Genomic DNA, 19,960 nt, shown 5'->3' with positions numbered 1-19,960 from the left:
TCACGTGCACGCATTCACGTTGACGCTTAGTGACACATCTCCATCTCAACGACTAACGCCAAAGATTATGACTTGACCCTTGTGGTAGTTGAAGTTGTTAACATACACTTGAACGCAGCATACGCCGAATCCCAAGCAAAGATGGCGTGAACAAGCACAACACTGATGCTCGATAAGCACTCATTCAAAGCGTCGTCATTTGAGGTGAGAAACGCCAAGGCGTGCGCTTCCCAGTATTAAGGTAACCTACGCGTGTGCTCATAATGCACTGTGCAACAGGAACGCGAGAGGCAGAGTTCGTAGCTGTAGCTGTGAACGCAGGAAGGCGTACCGATTCCCGATGGCGTTTCTGAAAGCCCCAACTATGGAAGCGCTCACTGTCGGCGATCGCTCGAGTCATGATGCAGTAGTTCACCTTACCGATCCCAGACGGCGACACCGCCCCCCGCGAAGCAAGGTCACTGTGAAACGGAGAAGGTGTGAAAGATATAAGGCGCGTTTGTGAAGCGTCATGTATGTGCGTTCGTGGCGCAGTGGTTAGAGCGCCCGGCACCTATCATCGCGGACCGAGAGGTCGGGGGTTCGGCTCGCTGGTCATCCGAACGAACCATTTCTTCTGGTTTTTCTTTGTCATCTGTATTTCACTGACCTATTTTCATTATGGAAATGCTTCACACGTCAGTGAAGTCTTGGTGGACTTGGCATAAAACGCTTTCGTGTTAATAAAACGAGAAAGGCAGGGAGCTCTACCAAAACATGGCATCACAGCTACCTTCTTCCTGCCCGTTGCGCTGGCTTGACACGTTTGCGGGTGACTGTGCATTTCCTGGAAACGTTTCTCTGCGACTGACGGGAGGGGCTGGGGAGACCCAGAGCAGTCTTTTTCGGCAGTTGTTTGGAAGAGAGGCCTTTTGCAGTGCTGGGACCGCTAGCCATACGAGAGCTCCTCGGAGGAACATGGGAGCAGAAGTGGTGGTGTCACCACAAATGCTCCTCTGCCGCGCTTGGTCATGCGTAGTAAAGGTCTTAGCAAGCTCCCGACACTCCTCAGCAGGTCTTGCTGTGGCAGATAGATCCGGCTTGTAGGGAAGGAATGTGTCGATTGTGTACGGCGGGTGACTGCCGAACAATAAGAAAAAGGGTGATAAACCAGTAGTGTTCTGAGGGACGGTATTGTAGGCGTACGTGACGAAGGGCAGAATGGCATCCCAATTTGTGTGACCGGCGGTGACGTACGTACATCGAGAGCACGTCGCCGAGCGTGCGGTTAAAGCGTTTGCTTAAAGCGCTTGGTGAGTCCATTCGTCTGCGGATGGTAAGCAGTAGTTTTGCGGTGAACAACGTTGCATTCTTTAGAATGGCTTTGGCAACTTCCGACAAGAAGACACGGGCTCGATCGCTGAGCACCTCCTGGGGTGAACCGTAGCGCGGAATGAATCGGTGGAGCAGGAAGGAGGCAACATGGCACTCTGTAGCCGCTGGGAGGGTGGCAGTTTCGGCGTATCGCGTAAGGTGGTCTACACCAACGATGGCCCAGCGGTTACCAGCCGACGTCATAGGAAGTGGCACATACAAATCGATGCCAACGCGCCAAAACGGTCGATCAGGGCAAGGTAAAGGTTGCAGACCTGCTGGCGACAGGTGCGTTGAAGTTTTGCGGCGATGACAATGAATGCAGGAGCGAACGAACTTCTACACGTAGCGGTACATCCCTCGCCAAAAGTACCGTTGCGAACGCGCTGGTAAGTTTTCGATACCCCAGAGTGTGCACACTGCGGATCAGCGTGGAACCATTCGCATATGTCAGAACGCAGACTGCGAGGTAATACTACCCTATTGCAAAACCCAGCGCCACTGGGTACCAGCGTCCAGCGCCATGCCTGATTATGGGCCCAGCGTCGCGCTGGATACTGGGCCGCTGGGGCGGTGTTTTACTGGGAGGCGCTGGGCAAAACGGCTCTACAGCGTTAAAACGGCGGTGCCTACGTTCCCTACATAAATATATTACTAAAGAAAGTCACATAGAAAGCATTAGTGCAATTAAAAAACAAAAAAGGCCGTACGCAAAAAAATATCACAGCATATCCACGGGGTGAATGATCATGAGTGGGCGAAGCTGCGGAGGTTCATCGGTAAACCGTGAATCTTCCGTGAATTCTGCCCAGTGCATCATCACCGACGTGAGATCGGGCGCGTTTATACTAAAGGTACGATGAGTTATGGCGACTTGCAGCTCACTTTAATTTTACATGTACGCTGTGAATTTTCATTCTTTAGAAAACCATTGCTTTAGAAAACATCTGGCGTCTTTCGTTAAAGGGGTGGTGCCACCAAAATTGTGGCTTTCGCGTTCTTTGCTGTAAGCATTTCCTATAGCTTCAGGAAGCATGATGCACGCACCAATATTCATGTATTCGCGCTACATAATTTAATATCGCCTTTTGATGTGGACAACTTTCGGTTTCGCTTTCTGGGCGCCGAGGTTGGGCAGTGACGTAGAAGTGTAGGAAGTGTGGTCACGTGACCACACAAGGCTGTGACGCACTTAGCCAGGAAGCGATCGAAACTCGGCGAGTGATGTAGCAACCGATGCTTTGCCGGTACTATAGTGAACTAGAATATATTCTAGCTCACTACAGCCGGTACGTACGTTGCGGAAGTGGCGGAGGTCCGGAGGTCACTCACGTTACTACAGCAGATTTGGTGTGACGTCACTACAACTTTCGTTGCCCATCCTACAGATCTACGTCAGTGTTGGTGCGCTAGCGATGGGTTTCGATCGGGAGAATGGGCATTTAGGTACACTTTGGAAGTGAATTAAAATATATTCTAAACGTTTGCTGTGTCCGACCCTTCGTGTGGAATGTCCTTGCATACAGAGGAAACCCACAACAGGCTTCTTATAGCCTCGGAATTTGATGGCACCACCCCTTTAAGCAACTGGCGTCTTTTCGTTTTGCTTTAGAAACATATGGCGTTCTTTCGTTTTGCTTTTAGAAAACATCTGGCGTCTTTCGTTTGTTTATTTCATCAATCAACGGCGTTTTGAACAAAATTTTTATTGTTTAATCACGCACAGGAGAAATCTCACCAGGCACTACCTTGGAGGTAAACAATGGCTGCTAATGGGAATGAGAGACAGAAGAAGTCGGCTTTTAGCTAACACTTACACTTCTACTTCTACTAACGTTTCCTACTGGAACATGCCAATGGCTGCTAATGGGGAATGAGAGACAGAAGAATTCGGCTTTTAGTTAACGCGCACGCTGCGAATTTTTTATTGTTCAACAACGCACAGGAAAAATTTCCCGCCGGCACCACCTTGGAGGTCAAGATCTGGTACTAGCGTTACGACTGGTTACGGACTACGACTACGACAACTACGAGGGACGAACGGGTGCCGCCTTAAGGAGCTTCGCCCCTAAAAGCTCCATCACGAGGATTCGGACTCGCCACCTCTGAATCTCCAAGTGAGTACCCTACCACTGCGCCACGCTGAAACACGTCAACATCGCTGTAAAAGAGCTAGTCAATACACTAAGAAAGCGTTTCGTTTGATATTTCGGTGTCGTGTATTCAAGGAAGACGCGATCTTCCTTTCCATATCATGCTTGCTTCTTTATTAGACACAAACAGAGGGTGGCCGGCAACGAATGAAATGCCCAAAATGGGATGAGCACTAGGTTTCTTTAAGAATTCCCGTTTTAACTCCAAAAGATATCAAATGGATCGAGGAGCCGGGTACACTTTGACGGCCGTCGCTGCCGATTTTAAAAAGCTGTTTCTCGCCCTTGCTAATGATGAACATGTACAGAAGCTTTATGATGACTGGTTCGATAAACACGCGCCTACTTGAATTCATACTGAGTAGTTTTCTCGCGCGAGCAACGACATTACTGCGGGGCGGTCGTGTCTGTATTCTGACTTGTAGTTATATCGATGCCTACAGCTATAAAAGCGATCAACAATAACAAATACATTTAGTTGAAAAAAGATGCCGGTGTGTTAGTTCACTAACGCGTACCAGTTGACAGGTATGTGTTCTGACGTATGAGTCAGAGAAGTACCGGCGAGTGCGGCCGGCTGCTTTCGGTGAGCCTGCGTTTGTTGCTGAAAGCGCGTCGCATCCATGGCCATCGCTCCTTGTGCCGACACCGCACACAAGAAAAAATGGTTAATTTAGGTTAACGAATGTCCATACTATACTTTACAGTAAATCTTACACGTTGTAATTGCGTGTACTTACACCAAGAAGCGCCGGTGGCATGTAGACGGACTCGGCCGATACGCTAGGCCTAATGCTCGCTGGCAGCCGCACTGGGTAGGACCGATTTCGGCGCAGATGAGTTGCGATGGTTGAAGTGTCTGCATTTTAGCCTCCAAACCTTTTTAACTGTTACCTAACGTATAGCTGAAGTAAGTGGAAGTGCAAGAATTGCCCGAGATGCGTTTCTGGTGTGGCGATATCGAACGACAACTGTTTTTCAGGCCTCCGTTGGGAGCGGTCACGAGGCCAGAGCTCATTTACTTCTTGGCAACTGTAACGATTTTCTCTGTGTAAATGTAACGATTTTCTCTGTGTGTTCAGACCAACGATTACAGACTAATAAACATTACGATATGAAGTCATTACCACAGCATATCACGGATGCAAAACTGATATATATGATCGGCATGCACAAAATGTGTATTCCTTGCTGCTACGTGCTCCTCAAAAATTAACGACGTTATTGGCACTGCGTGAATAAAAAAAGCGTGGTAGAATGCCAAATTATCAGTGTTGGCTGCTTTGGGTTATTAACATATTTTTCACCACATTCGACAGGGAAACATTAAAACTGATAGTGATTTCACATATATATCATATCACGTATATCATGAAAATAGTGCGCATCTCCTCGTCTTTCTCTGCCAAGCTAGAATTTTTGATGTTAGGGACCCGTTAGGATAGCATCTATCGGTACCATCGAATCAGACATTCCGCCACGCACGATACTGAAAGCAGCGCGCGGCACTGGCAGAACAGTGCAGGCTCCAGTATCTGCCAGCGCACGCCAGTGAGAATTCCAGCGTCTCCAGCGCTTCCCAGTGAGCGCCAGCGTCACAGCGGCAAAGCCAGTGGCTCTACCTGTGCGGCCCAGCTCTTTCCCAGTGCTTTCACCGGAGTCCCAGTGAATTAGAGCGTATGCCAGTGCTCCCAGTGCGGTCTAGCGCCAGAAAACGTCCTGGTATCACGTTGGGGGTACTGGAACGGCGGTGGGTTTTGCAATAGGGTAGTTGCCACCGGCGACCATCGGCGTTATAATTGCGTCGGTGAAGGAGGTCGTCGCGAATTGCGAAATCGTAGGATTGACGACGCAACGCGCGAGTGGATGGTGTTGCCGATGCATGAGTGAGCAAGTCTATCAGCGAAGTAATTCGTTGATCGTTGCGCTTTTCGGTGGTGATTTTGTTAATATCGATAGAAAAAACGGCTTTGTGAGATACTGAGGTGTGGATATTGTCGTCAGGCAAGGGGGATCGCGAGAGCGCGTCAGTGTCAGCTTGGTGGCGTCCGTTGCGGTACAGCACGCGGTTATTGTAGTCCTTTAGGCAAAGTGCCCTGCGTGCGAGGCGGCCTGAGGGGTCCTTCAATGACGACAACATGTATAGTGCATGATGATCGGTGACGACATCAAATGGGTGACCATGAAAATCAGGTCGGAACTTGGTAAGGGCCCAGATGATCACCAGGCATTCTTTTTCGGTGACGGTGTCATTGGTCTCAGCTTCAGTAAGCGTATGACTTCCATATGCCACGACATATTCAGGAAACCCTGAATTGCGCTGCGCAAGAACAGGGCCAAGGCCAACACCGCTGGCGTGTGTGTGTACCTATGTAGAGGCCTTAGGCTCGTAGTGGCGTAGTATGAGAGGCGACGTGAACAAACGAAGAAGCTTTGCGAAAGCATCGTCGCACTCCGACGACCATGAATGGAGGGGCCGGTTACTTCCGAGGGGCTTCGTCAGGGGCGATATGATAGTCGCGAAGTTTCGAATGAAGCGCCGAAAGTAGGAACACAGTAATACGAAACTGCGCAGTTTTTTGACGGACGTAGGTTTGCGAAACTCGGTCGCGGCACGAAGTTTCGCGGGATGGAGATGAATTCCGCCCTTTTAAACGACGTGGCCGAGTATTGTCAGCTGCCATGTTGCAAATCGGCACTTCTTTAAATTCAGTTGCATAGCGGTGTCGGTCAAACGCATCAGAACATGCCGCAGGCGTTGAAGATGCGTGGGAAAGTCCGGAGCGAAAACGACGACGTCGTCGAGGTAGCACAAGCATGTTGCCATGTCAGGTTGCACAGAACGGTACCCATCGTGCGCTCAAAGGTGGCGGTTGCATTTAACACAGCCCAAACGGCATGACGTTGAATTCGTACAAGCTGTCGCGCGTGACAAAGGCGGTCCTCGGTCCAGCGCCATCAGCCATAGGTTCTTGCCTGTACAGTCCCGTAGACAGGAATTTTTTTTCGCGGGTGGGGGCGCACTTGCTGATAACCGTCACTATTTGGAAAAACACCTATTGTCATTATTTATTTTTGGTGAAAAAACCTACTTCACCAAAATGTCGGTGGGGTGCCGTTCCCTCAGCCCCCCCCCCCCTCTGGCCACGGGCCTGTGCCAGTACCATGAGCGCAAATCGAGAGATGAAAAGAATTCTGCTCCGTTCAGGCAGTCAATCGCGTCGTCTATTCGCGGTGGTGGATACACGTCCTTACGAGTGAGGTTGTTCAGTCGTCGGTAGTCCGCACAACCGCACAGAACCGTCCTTCTTCGCAAAATGAACGACAGGAGACACCCAGGGGCTGTTGGAGGCTCGAATAACATCCCGTCGAAGCATGTTGTCGACTTCTTCACTGATTAAACGGAGCTCTGTGGGAGATAGGCGATATGGACGTTGCCCCAGTGGCGGCTGGGCGCCAGTGTCGATGCGATGCGCAACGGCGGACGTGCGGCCAAGAGAAATTTGAACAACATCGAAATAAGAGCTAAATTCTTTCAATAGGTCCAGAAGCTGGGAACGCTGGACCGGCGCTAAGGTTGACAGCAATGGAGGACCCAAATACTTCAGCGGGTGATGAACCAGACATCGAAACAGCACTGAGCGTACTGGAACTAGGGCAGTGCGTGTCATGGGGTTCGTCCATAGCTTGTGCGCCTTCGAGGCATTCCACAATGCCGAAACATTCCCGTCGCACTAACGTAACACTGTACGGGGATGGGTTGATAACAAAAATAGAGGTGCTGCCCTCAGTGAGTTGCACGGTCGCGAAAGGCACCAGCAAGCCTTTCCTCGTTAAACACGGTACGATGGCGAGAGGAGTGCAACGGTGTCGGAGAGTCTGGCGCAGCAGACTGACACCGCCGTTGACGAGTTTGCAAGCACTTTGGTGTCGTCTTTGACGAGTACCTTGCTCGCAGCCGATGGACTGTCTGCCAGCGTCAAATCAAAGAATGATGAGAGCTCTATTTCGGCTGGCGTGCAATGCATTACGGCGTCGTGGCGGGAGAGAAAATCCCATCCTAGGATGAAGTCGTCAGAACATGCAGGAATTATAATGAATTAGACGACGAACAGAGCACCTGAATTATGACGCGGGCGGTGCAAACCGATGTAGGGTGAATACATTGGGCGCTTGCTGTACGGAGGGAGAGCCCGAAAAGTGGCATCTTCACTTTTCGCAGTAATCAGTAATCGTCTAAGCTTTGCGTCCATAACGGATACGGCGGCTCCAGTGTCGATAAGGGCAGATGCGCGAACACAGTCCACAAACACGTCTATCACGTTCGATGGGCTTCGCTGAGGGCTTTCGCAGTTCGACAGCGTCGCAGCCCTTGCCTCGTGGAGTGCGACGACTAGATTTCCTGGTCGCGTGGGACAGGAGGTGGCTGCATACGAGACAATGAGCGGCGCCGTGGTGACGGTGAACGGCGCATAGATGGAGCTGGACGAGCCGTCGGTGACAGAGGCGTAGGTGCGGCGTAATAAGAGTGGTTAGACTGGCTGGTGGCAGGCGACGCGACTATAGCCGGCTGCATTCTATTCCAACAATGGGCCATGTGGCGAGCGTAACCGCATGCGAAGCATACGGGGTGGTTGTCAGGTGTGCGCCATCGGTTCGCTGGCGCAGGACCCGCCCATGGTGCAGGGCGTGATTTACGGGGAGGCAACTGAGGACTGCATGGTGGGCTGCGGTCCTGGCCTAGGCCTGACGTGGGCTTAGGTTGCCGGCATATCCGCTGCGAAGGACTGAGGTCGAGCTGTGGCTTCGGCGTAACTGTGTGGCGCAACCGTACGGATTCCTGGGATGTTCTTGCGACAACTTGGGCGTGACTCAGTGGTGCAGGAGTCGGATGATCTGGTGGTACTCGGGCATGAGCTCCGGGATATACTGCTCAGTTGCTCGACGGAGGGGAAGCAGAAGCGTAGTCGACGGCTGTTGAGCGTACCGAGGGCTAGCGAATACCAGCAGAGAGAACTGGCGCGCGATTTCCTCGCGCACGAATGACTTCATCTCTGCGAGCAACAAGGAGTGGTCGATATAGTCGACATGCCAGCGAGCTCGGCATCGCGTGATGGAGAGTAACGGGTGATCGACCGCTGCCGGCGCAGCTCTTCATAGATTTGGCAGAGCGTTATGACCTCTGCCACTGTGCTGAGGTTTTTGGCGAGCAGCATGGTGAAGGCACCATCATCACTACCTTTCATAATGTGCCTGATCTTGTCAGATTGGGACATGGTGACGTCGGCTTTCTTACACCAATCGAGGACGTCTTCAATGTAGGTGGGTAATAATTCACCGGCCTGCTGAGCTCATTCACGTAAGCGCGGTTCGGCCTGGAGTTTAGAAACGGCAGGGTGGCAAAATAGATTGATAATGGCGGTCTGGAAGTCAGACCACGTCCTAACATTTGATGCGTGGTTGTTGTACCATAGGCGTTCCACACCTGCGACGTAGAAAACCAAGTTGGTCAATTTTCCTGACTCGTCCATTTATTGGGGACACTCACGCCCTCGTAAGTTGCCAGCCAGTCCTCCACGTCGGTACTATCTGCGGCAGTGAATACTGGGGGCTCACCGATAAGTGGGACACCGGGGCATGTTGTCGGTGCTGGCGAAGTCGTTTGCTGGGCGGCGTCCTGACGTTTGGTACTTGGCAAGGTACGCGATCGAAGCGCCAGGGGCATCGAATGCGGACCGAAGTTGCTGTGACGGCACGGCACTCTCCACCAACTTGTAAAAGCGGCATCACGCGACCATGCACAACGGTGACAGTCAATTGTATTGACGCCACCAGGCGACCATGCACAATGGCGATAGTCAAGACGGAGCGCGAACTCTACGCACGATGGGCCGTGCTCTCAGAGAGGTGCCGAAGAGGACGACCCATTAGAAGGCGCTCGAGAGGACAAGCCATTACAGCGTTTGAACGCTTCGCTACAGTATATATCTATGCGCTGGCTGACGCTGAAGTCATCAGCAAATTGTATATATTCAGGAAATATATTCTGCTTCTACGATTTCTCGAGTAATGCTCGTTTTTCTCTTCCTAATGACAGAAGTATTTCTAGGTTGGGCGAGCGTTCCTGAAAGGTTATAGAACGGCTAGTCAGGAAACATTGAAAGTATTTTCCTTAACGCGCATTTTTCACGTTGTTGGCATGCTCCCTTTAAACTTTCGTTGATGCATCTCCCAGTCTGGGCCACATACACTTTTCCGCACTTTAACCTCTTCTGTCCGTGAGTACCCATACGGGTACATTCAAAAAACACGCAGTGTGCTCCTATTTTTGAAGACCGCTTGATGAAAATGAATGTTTCTCCGAGCGGAAGGATCAGTTAACAAAATTCCCACGACATGTCATCGTAGGACTAGGTGCGCTCTCGCAGTAAAATGATGTATGGCGGCATCACGCAAGGAAAGTGCGCGCAGGTGACCTGGTCAGATTAAATTTTTCTTAATTCATGAAATACTATATATACATTGTTAAGCAGTGTGTACGACCAATCAAGGTAGAGGAGAGAAGGCGCATGGAAAGTTCAGGCTTGTTGCTTTGAGTTGCCTACGAGATAGCGCAACTTACTTACAACTGTACCCAATTGAGTACTCCAGGTCGTTGCGTTGAAAATACATTCAATTTTGTTTTGTGTTGCAGGCAATTTTCCCAGTGACTAGGAAATACAAGATTTTTTTCTTTCAGAGTGGTATTGACTTGCTTAATAAGGCTACATTGTGCAACAGCTGCAAAGCACCAGTGAATGCTCAGCAGCAGTGATGCTGATGATGATAACGATGGGTATGATGATGGAGATAACGATACACCAGTAAGCTTCGAAGTTCAAGGCTCGGTTTTTAAAGCGGCAGAGTAGGCCCAATTTGAAAGGGGCAGAACGCGTTCGGGAACGTGAAGGCTGAAGGAGAAGAAAAAAAGTATATGATCGCAACCACATTGAATCAAAACATACAGCAAGAATATGGGTGGTGTGGATCTTGTGGACAGGTACAGTCGCGGTCAATATGACTTGCAACACGGGCACGCGTGGCTTCATGAGCTCAGAGATTGCGCATGGCTTCAACTTGTTTTCATTTTAGCAACAAAAGCCTATTTTCTTACTTCCAATCAACCTCGAGTGCGAGAACAGCGTTTAGTTATGGGAAAAAGGGCTGGTGAAACCATGGGCAGTCTGATCTCGTGAGGCCACGCGCTCCCTTGTTGCAAGTCATATTGAGCGCGACTATACATGTCATAATACAAGACAAATATTCATACAAAGAAGTGGACCATCAGGGTATTTATCCACTATCTGGACCGAGCGGCTAAAAATTCAAGGATCGAATACAGGAATGAGTGCATGCTCATGGATGTTGCAGCAAAAGACATTCTCTAGCAATTCAACTTTGAGCACAGAGTTGCGGGGACACCAACTCGCCTCATCAAGCAAATCCAAGAAGTTCAAAAATGAAGTAGAGCTGGATGTTGAAACTGGCGAATCTCTAGCAGTCCCAAAACGTAGCAAGGTGATTTCAATACCACCAAATGAGGTCCTATTTGACATGCAGGGACATTTTCCAGAGCATGTGCCCCTATAGTTTCAGATAAAATGCCGCAAACAAGATAGCTGCGCAAAAAACCCGCGTTAGCCGCACTAAATGTGGGCTGTTTGTTTGTCTTCTAAGCAAAAATGGCTTCCTTGATTTTCACTGAGCTTAGGCCTGGTATACTCAAATGGGTACATCCATCTTCTCCTCTGCAATTGCAGTTTTTGTTTTTTCTTCTTCCGAGAAGTGTTTCGTGACACCAAAATGCCTAAAATAAAGAGATTATATGAGTGCACCTTGTCTACTTTTTGTCAGGTCCAAAGAGAGGATTTTCGCATGCCACCCATTCTGCGCATTCAACAAAGGGCCGCCTGTTTGTGCCACTGAACTGCTGCATCCTTGCCTCAGTGTTCGTCATTCTGCAGAGCTTGGACAGCCTGTGTGGTGCACTGAATATGGCTCAAGTGACCGGCTGCGCCACCTTTCTGAGGTTGTGTGAAAGCTTGTGCATATAGCCAGACACAGAGAGAGAGAGATATATAATAAAATGATAGAATGGAATGAAGCTCAACCAGAATAAGGTACCGTAGCTACCTTCTGCCTGCCCGGTGCGCTGGCTTCACACGCTTACGAGTGATTGTGCATTTTCTTGAGAAGGCTCTCTGCGAAAGCAATGAGGCGCTGGGGATATCCAGCGTTGAGCATATTTTCAGCGTGAAGCTCTAACGCTTCTGAAAGCTCTGCCTGTGTATGTGTTTTTTTTGTTTTGAGCAGCAATTTTGTTAGACTTACTTTAGGGCAGCAAGGCACATGAACGCAGACGTACTATTGCCACTGCCGAACACCTCAGCCAATAATTAGGGTCGCCTCCAGGTTTGTTTCCGTGAGGAGGTTTCGGAAGGCAGAAAGCTCAGGTGCATGGCCTGAGAAAAGGGGAGTGGCTGCTCGCCAGTCGTTCTCGCAAACCTGGTCCTTTTCCCTCACTCGTAATGCGCGAAAATGTGTGGGGCAATCAATATTGTTAAGGAAGGCCTCACCGTTCCAAGCAAGCAAAAAACCAAATTTCGATTTTTAATAATTTTACACTACCCTGTGTCCTTGACATGCTTAAAAAAGTGGGGAATCTGCCCGGAAATAACAAGCTCAAAAGCGCTCTTACAGAAAAAAATCTATCGACAATACTACGTTGTTGCCCTCTCAAGACGCATTTATAACAACATTAGATTAAAGAGAACTGTTTCCCGGATAGTGGCGTATTATTGTTGTCCCAGCATTTCTGTAGATCAGACGCTAACAAAATACTTGAGTAAAACTCGCAAGGTTTCTTAGAGCGATTACCGCGGGTGCGTTTGTTGAGAAGTAGGCGAGGCCATGCATAGCTTGGCTCCAGGAGCAGTATGCATTGTCCCGGATTGTTTGCGGTAGAGCGCATATTAATATACGTCGGCAACCATTTATAGTCTACCATAGCACAGTACCCATACTCATCTAAATCGTTAGAGAGGCTAGCGTCTCCTTGACAATTGTGTGAAGGCACGGCTGCATACGCCCTGTCATATGATAGGGTGCTCTAAGTCATTGAATTGCCGCGCTTTCATTGTGCTGGGATAGCTTAACACACACCCGCATAAAGCTCTTCCACGGTAAGTAAATCATTTAACCCTTTTCCTCAAACCCACAATCTAACCCCAGGTGAGTAGTTGCGCGCAATCACTTCTACAAAAAAAGGCAGTCCCATAGTTGAGTACACATTTTCACAAGGTACAGCCCACAATTTGGGATGCGTTATATGAAAAACACTCATTCAATCAATCATAATAATAGGACCGCCAAGCGTTGCACTGTTCACGAAATTGGCCCACGATCACCTTGGTTATTAGTGGCACGAGCACAAAGGAGCACTCGTGTTTTGCAGCGAAAGCTGTGATGAGATCACAACGGTAGCCGCTTTTCGCAGCTGCCGCCGGTGTCCGTAACCGTTATCACACAGAATGTGAAAGAAATATGCAGGATCGAGCTGGATTTGATCCCAGACCCTCTGCGTGACATTGAGTATTCTACCACAGAGCACGGCGGTGCTTGAACGTCATACGCAAAAAGACCCTATACAGGCGTCATGATCCACGATGAATCGCGTTAACAGATGCAATATAGCGTGGTAGAAGAGGAAAGAACAACCCAGACGTCACACACTGCGAATTGCTTAACTTTTTTCCACAAATAACACAATCTAGCTACTCGTCACTATTAGCACTCAATTACTACAACGCTTGAAAGCAGTCCATAGTTGAGTACTTCTTTTCACTAGCTACAGCCCACGAATGATGGCTTCAGTGTATGAAAATCAGTCAATCAATCAATCCATCAATAATAGCACCGCCCTGCATTGCACTGTAGGGGAGGGTGGTTAAAAGCTTCCCACCGATTACAATGGCTCAGGTAGCACACCCAGGATTTTTCGCCGCCAGCCTCAGCATGAACAAGTGTACATAATAACTCACAGATGTGTAGCGGGCACTTCCCGTCTCCGCAGAATAATGAGTAGAGGCTTAATGTGTGCTTCCCTAATTCGCAAAAATTATGGTGACTTAGGCCGTTGTGTGTACCTCGAAGCTGTACTTGCCGTAGTCGCCACAAGAGAGATTACAATGGACTCTTAGAAAGGCCCCTAGTCTAGCTTTCGCTATGGCTGCGCTGCCTGTTGCCCCAAGGCCTGACGTTTTCTCTTCCAAACATATCCTATTGAACACATGTGATCTAATATGGATAAATGTCGTTAAAAAATTAGAAATCGATGGTTCTGCTTCAAGTTAAGAGTAATATTGGATACATATAGAATGGCAGCATAATGTAACATAATACAAGGGCCAACTAGCTATCAGGGTAATTACCTAAAATATTGAGTAAGTTCATTGAATGATTGTGAGGACTATGGATTGCTGCGGCACCTAGAAGAAGATCTCCATCACGTGTTTATTATTTGGGGGGGGGATGTGGGGGGGGGCGTGCTTTTGGGTCCGCTTCGCCAGCCCGCGCAACATTAAGCAACATAAGGAGTACACCGGGGCACGCATATGCCGACGTACGAGTGGCATCATTAGAGACCTAAGTCCAGGATTATATAGGTCAAGTCCAGAATTGTTTTTTTTAGTGAGGAGGCTCATCGAAAACAAAACAGTTGAACCCTCCGTCATAAGAATCGGTATAAACAAAAGTAAAGCGTGCCCTTACAGAAGTACTTCCTTCCATCTTTACTGTACATTGATATAACAGAGCTCGCTCAAGTCTTTTGGTGTTTGGCATCTGTAGCTCCGGTTAAGGTGGATGCCCCCAGTTGGCACTTGGTGGCACAATCCGTCCGTCCGGACGACTACGTCCATGATCACGATCAGACAAACTTTGTGGCAGCTGTAGCAGGTTACCGGTGAGAGCGTAGTGAGAGAAAGTGGTGTGACAGCCAAAGAGCGTCGACTAAGGTAGCCATTCCGCGGCATGTTAAAGCAAAACAGAGCGCCACTGCAGGACTAGAGGAAAACGCAACGCCGTTGTGTCAACGCGCATCCGCAATTTTTCTCCTCCACTAGCGTAAGCGTCCGAACAGCGGTTACAGAGGCAGGCGCCCGTAGCAGACCTATTTCTAATAGAATGCATGCTATGAGCGAGGCCAAGGCTTGGGCTAAGGGCGCCACCTCACGGTGTTTTAAGGCACTGACAAATTGAACTTTTGCTATTGGAAAAGCGCCAAATGGGACAGACGCGTAGCAACGACGCGTTGCAGGAGCTAATCGCGAAGGCCACGGTCATGATGTATTACTTCACTTTACCGCTCCCGGACGGCGAGACCATCCCATTATGACATAAAGCTTTGAGCGCAAATAACGATGCAGGGACGAAGGCGTTTCTTTGCGCTAAAAGTTTTATATCGTATAGGTGAGATACCGACTAGCCCACCTAGCTAGTCTGACCCCACCCCACCGACCAAGAGCACTATGAGAGGAAAGTTTAGATATAAAAGGCGCGTTCGTAGAGTCTTGAAAGCGGTGCGATGGTGGCGCAGAGGGTAGCATGCCCAGGCATCTATTGTCGCGGACCGAGAGCTCGTAGGTTCGATTCCCGTAGGTGGAACTTTTTTCTTGCAGATTTTTTTTTGTGATCTGATCGGGTACATAATTTCCACGTTAATTCCGTGACGGAAATACGTCACTGATATCTTGGTGTTCCCCGGAATAAAACACTTTCGTGTTAATAACTTGCAAACTATATAAATACTTGAAAAGAGTTGCAATACATAGAAAGGCAATAGCATAAAGAAGGCGGATACCAGCGCCGCTGTAAATTCATGGCTGGATTTTTTAACTTATCGATTTGCGGTGGGCCGCACACCTGCCACACGGGTACGGTCACCTTATTGTCTGCTTGACATTATTTATGTTTTCATCTGGTTCGTTGCTGTATGTACCATTCTCGTCAAGATGGCATGCATTTTAACAGCAAAGCTGTCTTAGTCCATGTGCTGTCCTGTACTAGTAGTAATAGCATCACGTTGGCCACGTGACCATCAGAGGAAGTGAATAAAAAATAATAATGAAATGATGATAATTGTGATGACGGGTATCGAAATGCTGATGATGATGTTGCTAGATCACATACACTCTCGTTCTTACAGCTTCTGTGTACGACGGTTAAACGGCGTCGAACTGGCTGTAACTTCGCCTACATTAATAAACTCCTCTAAATTGCCTACTGCATTTTGTGACAGCGCAGCGCTCTCCCTCTGGTAGAGTTCATTGAACTACTAATCGCCTCATATTTCTGAACACAGTCATGCTCCTGCTTTTAGAAAAACGTAACGAGAGACACGCAACGACGGGAACAGCTGCATAAGTTTTACCCGTAATATAGTATTAAGTATTCCCAGCCTTTCGCAATCGCCGCGAAGTGTCAACTTGCAGCTGCGTAGATGATGCAGGACTCCACGGTTTTACTTCATGAAAGTCTACGATTGCGACCCTACCTGCAAAGTTAGCGTCGACGTGGCGTCGAGACGGCGTCTCTTTTTTTGCTCCTTGAGACCATCGCCGGTTCGGAATGGCCCAACGAAAGGCCATTACCGTGAATATCGACGCTCGTGCTTGGCACTCTGTTTCTTAGTCCAAAATGTTTTCTGGTGTGTACAAACCCTGCATGTAGGTACTGCTTCTTAACCTAGAAATGGCATTTATTCCACCTATAAAACATACCAGCAAATTGTTCACTGAAAGGACTATTTTGATATATTAAAGTGTCCGCCACTGTAACGCATAAACTGGACCACCTGTATTCACTTTCTGCAAGTGCCAGTGTTTAAGCCAATGGGTGAAAATAAGCATTCTCTGCGGAGGTGCCCAGGGCCAAAAAATTAGCCCCTTATAGATAATTTATATCGTTTTATAAATTTGTTTTCTTAAACAATCTGTGTCGCGTGACATATGGGACAGACAGACAGTTTTTCTAGTTGAGCCTTCATATCAATGCTGAGGAGTTTAAAAATCGGCTTTGGTTCATTGAAACTAAGCATGTGCAAATCAAGTTCGTACAATATGATTGATAATTGCTCTTAAAACTTGTACGAAAGCTAGCCCGTCTTCTTGTAGTTGAAGATAAACGTGCAGCAGGACACTGCTTGCAAATCTTCATTGTTGCGCAAAATACTGCCGACGAATTTTCCTTAGAGCTTATCTTTTTCGTGAGTTTAAAAAAATTTATTTTCCTAAGCCGGAGCCTATTCAACCTGACCCACATGGGGGTAGTCGGAGATAAGCCGGAGAAGCAGCACACGAGTTGCTAAGTTCTGCTGACGACATCTGCATGTGGAACGTCAGATGCGACAACGGCTTCAAGCTTAGACTTCAGAAGGCAACCGCAATGAGATCACGCTATCTTCGTAAACAAAGACACAAGATCTCCCGAGGAAACCGCCGTGCCTGTCGTGACATTCACTAGGAGCCTTTGTTTCTTATGGTATATCATACACGGACAACTAACCTAATCCTAGCATGAGCCACAGGTTCTTGGGGCGCATAATTGACAGAGACGGCAGTTGGGCTGCCGATGCAAACTACGTGAAAAAAAAGTCTAATAAGGTGAACTTGTTCGCTAGTTGGCTTGAACATCTTGTATCAGGAAACAGCGTGGTAAAAAGGAGGATGAAGCGTAGGCACCAACAACGCACCAGCGCTTTATGGGTGTGGTTGTTAGTTTCCTACGCTTCGTCATCGTTTTTACTGCGCTCTTTGCTGATACGTGAGAAAATTAAGGTAGCTTCGCACTAGTGATGCCAAAGCCTGAAGGAAGTGCTGAGCTGGGCAGCCTCTTTGTTTCTCATTCGGTTTTCTATTTCTTTCCTCCTTCCTTTCTGTTTCTATTTTCCAGTTTTTTCTGTCCATTTCATTCTCTCTTTATTTCTATTTATTTCAATTTTTCGTCTTATTTTTTGCTTTCTTTCTCTCTTTCGATTTCTCTCTTGCTACTTCTATTTTTGTATTTTTATGCGTGGTTTTGTCTGCGTTACGCCAAGCGACGACAGTACACGACAGCGCGGGCCCCAATGTGCTCCGCACTTAAAGCGGCCGACCGCGATCTTCCACGTGTTCACACGAACAGGTGTAGGCAGTGTCCATGCAGCCTAATTTACAGCTGTACAGGGAGTTTTTTTTTGGCTTTGGGCAGCGGTGAAACGTCCCACAGCGTCGTCGCCGTCGACAGCGTCGTCGCCCAGTCCCATACTGGTTCGCTGCAAGAATTCGCCGATGATTACGATACTGCGTAATGCGAATTCTGAGCGCCGCTATGTAGGTGTCTTGGTTTTGCCATAAGTTGAGGCACTCCTGCCTATCTAACTGGGGGACCGCGGAAAGCAGCGTGTGGGCGTGTTCACTACAGCCCCCGCACACAGGCCTCCGTCCATGCGGCGTTTATTTCTACATATGGTGTCGGTGGACGCCCTCGCCGCTTACCTTAGTGATGACGTCAACGGCGACCGCACAACGGCGCGCACTGCTGTGTCGCAACGGGTGGCCGCCGCGGAATCTGTCGTCTCGCCACTGTCGTTCCCTCCTCCTCGTGCTTTTCTCTCTATCACCGTCTTTCATCCTCCGCTGCGCTACACGTTCGCTCCCTTTCGTCTTTCCTTCGCTCTGCCGGTTACGACGACGCCGGACGCCACCCAACGCAAGAACGGGCACTTTAGAGCTGCGCTGAAAACTCGTCTATCGTGGGCAAACTTGGGCTGAAAACTAGACGCAAACTCTAAGGTTCCGCTAGAGCGTTCCATACAGCCAACGTCTTCTATTTTTTCCAATGCCAGTGAAAAACGCCGCTCCTCAATGGGAACCTCTGATCCATCTTAGTTTAGGGAGTGGTCATGGTGCGACGCCACCTAAAGAGTGCGACTGCTTGCGTCACACGTACGTCTGAACACGTTCACATCGACATGCGGTAGATGCACCGCCCCTTTCTTAAATCTTGCGTCTGTCAGATTTGTTTCTTCGAACTCCTTCCTTTGCGACTCGCAGTAATGCTGCCACCGCCTCACAGTGCTCGTGTGGCACATCTCAAAACCAGCGCATACAGTAGCGCCGCATTGACACGTCCCTGTTGGTAGCCAGCACCATAGAGTTTCCTACAATTCCCAAACGGAACTCTGGCGCTGCAGTCGTTCGGCCACCATGGGAATGATGGGTATTACACGGATTTGCCTAATCTTCGCGCTTACGCCTTCGAATGCCAATGTTGCTTTCCTTATTGCTGTGTTTTGGCGTTTATTTCGAAAAAAGAATGGGCCCTTGTGAACTTCGACCACATATGATTGTTGAGCCTAAAAGGGTCAGGGTGTGAAGTGGAACCGGTGACTTTTGCTGAACTTTGTTTTGCGAGAAAGCAGAGCAAGCGACGCGGAGCCAAACGGAGGCGATGAACGAAGTTTAGGCAATTCCTTGTACTACCCATCATTCCCATGCTGGCTGAACCACCATGCGCTGCAGCTCCCATAGAGAATAGCGCCAGAGTTGCCTGTAGTGTATGTATAGGAAAACTCTATGGTCCGCACTTAGAGTAACATAGCAAGCGGTAAGGAGCGCACACTATCATTGAACCATGCGGTCCACAGGCTGCTAGCAATCGTAGCGGCCGGCATTAATCATCAACCTCATTTTCCGGCCGTGCCATCGGTTGCAGTTTTGGTTTCAGCGCGGTTAGCGTAAATTTTGTGTGTTGTCTACTTTTTGACTTGTGAGATTGCATTCGTTAGCCGTTTATAAGGGTCGCTATAGGCTTCAGCCATGCCCATTGCAAATAGGCGTCAGTTGACAGCCCTTTACAGTTCTTGCTTCAAAAAAGAAAACAAAAAAACAGTCACATTTATAAATGTGCCTGTTGCAAGACAGGCACATTTTATAAATGTACCGCTTTTATTCAGACAGCAGTACCTAGAAAATAGTACAGAACAGCGAAACAGATGTCTTCGTAATAAAGCATTATTTCTCACACGCAGTTTCAAGAATTCATGCGTAACGTTACATATTCATACAAGTTGCATATAATTAGTTTATTGGAAAATGCCATTGCTATGTACAAAACAAAATAGCACTCTCGCATTGTGCATGCTGCAAAAAACTACCCAGTGTCCTCAAGCACATAAACTAAGCAGGTGACAGAAAACAGAAGCGCGAGATACGCAGCAACAATTATGCGACGTCGGGTTCATTGCCAACATGAACATTTCAATTTGTAAGTAACATCAAAGAACATTCAAAAAACAAATTTATCACAATAAAAGTACTCTTGACGTAACGATCAGCCGGAACAATAAAACAAGGCGCCAAAGAAATGGACATCAG

The 19,960-nt window shown here is 48.4% G+C and overlaps 1 protein-coding gene across 2 annotated transcripts in view; it reads left to right on the top strand.

The window, feature by feature from the left end:
* The first annotated feature begins 4,544 nt into the window (after window positions 1-4,544).
* The window catches only part of LOC125760038 (uncharacterized), a 210,091-nt gene continuing 194,675 nt past the window's right edge, over window positions 4,545-19,960 (top strand). Inside the window, exon 1 of one of the 2 annotated variants that reach the window (XM_049419628.1) lies at window positions 4,545-4,557. The gene's annotated coding sequence lies outside the window, so the exon portion shown is untranslated. The other variant, XM_049419627.1, reaches the window with a different exon arrangement.

Source organism: Rhipicephalus sanguineus, chromosome 10 (genome assembly GCF_013339695.2).
Source record: "Rhipicephalus sanguineus isolate Rsan-2018 chromosome 10, BIME_Rsan_1.4, whole genome shotgun sequence".
Taxonomy (NCBI): domain Eukaryota; kingdom Metazoa; phylum Arthropoda; class Arachnida; order Ixodida; family Ixodidae; genus Rhipicephalus; species Rhipicephalus sanguineus.
Note: the sequence above shows the minus strand (reverse complement) of the source record. Positions and strands in the feature narration are given on the sequence as shown.